The following is a 3,887-nucleotide window of genomic DNA, read 5'->3' as shown; positions in this document are numbered from 1 at the left end:
GGAGCGCTACGGTCGAAAAGGGGGTCCTGTTCATCGGGAGGGGTGTGGCATACCACAAAACGGGACTCCACGGGATACTGTTCATCTCCACCGTCGACCCCCTCCAGCCTCCACGGGCTACTGTTCGTCCACCGTCGACGTCCTCCAGCCTCCACTTGTGACTGTTCATCCACGAGCTCCTGTTCATCCAGCCTCCACCGCGCGCTACTCCACTGGCTACTGTTCAACCAGCCCTCTCCATGGGCTCCTGTTCAACCACCCCTCCACGGGCTACTATTCATCCAGCCCTCCACTGTCTACAGTTCATCCAGCCCTCCATGGGGTGATCCTGTTCATCCAGCCCTCCACGGTGTCCTTTTCATCCAGCCCCAACCGGCTCGATCGATCGGGGTCCTGTTCATCCAGAGGGAACACCACGGGGTCATGTCCATCCACCCCCACCGGGAACTGTTCATCCAAACCCCCCAGCAACGCTCAGTGTTCATCCAGAGGCAACACCACGGGGTCCTGTTCATCCACCCCCACCGGGAACTGTTCATCCAAACCCCCCCAGCAACGCTCACTGTTCTTCCAGAGGTAGCATCGATCGGCTTCAGTTAGCAGCAGTAGCGAAGGAATCGCTCGATCGGGTTCAGTTAACAGACATCGATCGATCGCTCGGGTTCAGTAACGCGTAGCCTGCAGTGCAATCGCTCGGGTTCAGTTAGAGCCCAACGCCTTGCTCGGGTTCAGTTAGAGCCCAACGCCTCGCACCCACGCGCGTGCGTGTACGAGAGAAACGCGCATCGCTTGGCCCCGACCACCCATCGTAACCGGGAACACCCCGATATTTTCCTCGCCCTCGCTTCTACCATGGTTTTTTCCGTCATGGACGGCCCAAAGAATGTCATGCAGCTATGTCTCCGGCCCGCCCAGGACGAAAAGCCCATTTTCTGTCATGATTTTTTGTCATCGAAGTAGGAGCCCACCACATCTATCATGATACCGGGTTTTGTCACAATTATCGTCATAGAAGTGTCATAAGTATGACAGAATTTTTTTCGTTCGGCCCGAAATGTCACGGATGTGTGTTTTTTTTTAGTGCTTCCTGATGGCCTGATCATCGGTCCTTTCGAAGGATAGATACACCAAAACGGTAAGAAGCATTGACGTATAAGGGAACCTCTAGGTGGTCTTTTTGACGATCACTCTACCTGTTTTCAGGACCCGCACGCAACTCTCCCTTTGTCGTGGCATGTTAAATAACCCTGTTGCTTATCGCACTACTTGTACAAATACGCTTTGACGTATCAAATCAAACTATAATGGAAACAGTTTGCGGCCAACTTCTGCAGCACTAGCATACTACTTCATTTTTTCTTGATAGTCTTATCAGTTGCACCCGTACACTTTGGTACACCTTAATTCGCCACGGGCTTCATTGCGCCCCATACTACGGCAACAAAGTCCAAACACTTTTTACAGTATAGTTCGGCACCCCGAATTTAGCATTATATGCATTGGCTCCGAATCATGTCTTTGGTCAATAGTTGGGTTACCCGGCTTCCATGCTTACTACCTTACGTTCCGCTATATCGGCTAGGGTAGTAAAGGGAGAACTACTGCGATTGTGTCCTGGTTTATCCGGATGAGCACCTCAGTAGAGAAAGCCAAAAACTGACTGTCATGATGCGGCGTGAGCCGGTCAGCTGTTCGGAGGTTACAAATCTTTTGCAATTTTTTCCGCATTATGCGATGAATCGGTCTTTACCCGATCAAGTGTTTACAGCACCCTAGTTTGGACTCACGAATACTAGGGGTTGCGCCTAAATTTCTATTGTCAAACTCCTATGGCTAAGTGAGGGTGATAAAGCCACATAGTCCGATTGCCTGGTTCGTTGCACTAAACACCTCCTTCAAGGACCAAACCTTTGGATCAAGAGTGTTTAGATCCCATCCCGAACACCCCAGTACTACCTACGTGGGGGCTGAAGCCGACGACTGGCCAACTCTCAGATTTAATAAAAACGGCCGCACACGAGGTAAAATTTCAAAAAATAAACAAACATTATATTACATATCAGCTCTGTTTCATACTACAGGACAGGATAAACATGAATGTATTCATTCAAAAATAATGTCCTTAGCACATTGCTCCGCTACAATGCGGGATCCCTCCAGGACATCATCAAAATATCGCTCGGGCGTGCGGTGCTCCTTGCCCTCGGGCGGTCCCTCGCTCGCGAGCTTGACGGCATTCATCTTCTCCCACTGCACCTTGACACGGGCGAAGGCCATCTGTGCACCTTCGATACAGACCGACCGCTTGATGGCGTCAAGCCGGGGGCAGGCATTGACCAGCCGCTTCACGAGCCCGAAGTAGCTGCTGGGTATGGCTTCGGCAGGCCACAGCCGGATTATCAAGTCCTTCATGGTCAGTTCGGCCACCCTATGCAGTTCGACCAACTATTTTAGCTGATCGCTAAAGGGCACCGGATGTTCTGGCGCAAGGTATTGCGACAAGAACAACTTCTCCATTGAGCTCCCCTCTTTGGCTTGGAAGAATTCCGCAGCTTCAGAAACGCTGCGCGGCAGATCCGCAGACGCCCCTGGAGAACTCCAAATCCGGGTTAGTAAGAGATACCTCTTCTTCACATACTTGCTTTGCATAATAAAAGCCTTACCCTCCGTGATTTTCTTGCCCTCTTGGATTTCCTGGAGGGCGCCCTGGGCTTCAACCCGGGCCTCTTGTGCGCTTTGGCGAGCCTTGGCCAGTTCGGTCTCTTGATCCTCCATGTTGCGCTCCAAGGACTCGCATTTCTTAACGGCGTCCTGGAGCTCCTGCTGGACCTCCTCAACCCTGGCCTCGTGTTTTTCATGGGCAGCTTGCTCCTTTGCCGCTTTCTTTTTGGCCTCGGCTAGCGCCTTTTTAAGGGCCTCGACCTCGGTCGTCGCTCCTACAAATATCATGGCGCTATGTTCAATACAAATCATCTATCCTTTCTGATATACGGAAGGTCTGGGCATACCTTGTTTGTCCTCCAGCTGCTTTTTTACCTGGCCGAGCTCTTCCTCGGTCCGCTCCAGACTCTGCTTCAGTCCGGAGACTTCGGCAGCGTGGGAGGTCACAGCCAGCAACGATGCCTGCTTATTCACATAGACATGTATGGTTAGTCTCTCGCGAAAATTATTTGATCCTCTGTCCGTTTTTTCTTTCCGAACATTGGACAGAGTCTCAGGGGCTACTGTCTATACTGTGACATTCTTTTCACATAATTGCGTCGCTTACCTCAAAGCCTGTCAGAAGGCTGGTGCAGGCTTCGGTCAGTCCGCTCTTAGCGGACTGAACCCTCTCAATCACCGTACCCATGACGATGCGGTGTTCTTCCACAATAGAAGCACCTCGCAGCGCTTCCATTAAAGTATCCGGTGCCTTTGGATGGACAGAGGTCACTGGTGGGGCAGGTGCACTTCCTTCTTTCGAAGGAGGCTGCCTACCTGATTCCGGAGCCGTATGGGTCTCCAGAATAGTATTCGGCTGGGGGCCAATTGGATATGGCCCCCATCGCCAGTCTCCGGGGGGATTTGCTCCCCCATATGACCGGCGGTCGAGGTGTCACCCTCTGGCGCCACCCTGACGGCCTCCTGCGTCTCCCCCTGGCCTATGAAGGTCCTTCGTGACACCGCCTCGGCGTCGTCCTTGGCCTTGGGAGAGGTGGCCGTCGGCAGTGACCCACCGTCCATAGCATTTGAATCCAGTGAACCCCCTGATGAGGATCGCTGGGAGCTGTCATGGGCCGGACTGTAGTGCATGATTCAACACGTTAAAACTACGAAGTAAAGAGGCTGATATATGAATGCGTCAGGGTCTTTGAGTACTCATGATTCGGCCAGGGGCTTATCTCGGG

Source organism: Triticum aestivum, chromosome 7D, assembly GCF_018294505.1.
Source record: "Triticum aestivum cultivar Chinese Spring chromosome 7D, IWGSC CS RefSeq v2.1, whole genome shotgun sequence".
NCBI lineage: Eukaryota > Viridiplantae > Streptophyta > Magnoliopsida > Poales > Poaceae > Triticum > Triticum aestivum.
Note: the sequence above shows the minus strand (reverse complement) of the source record.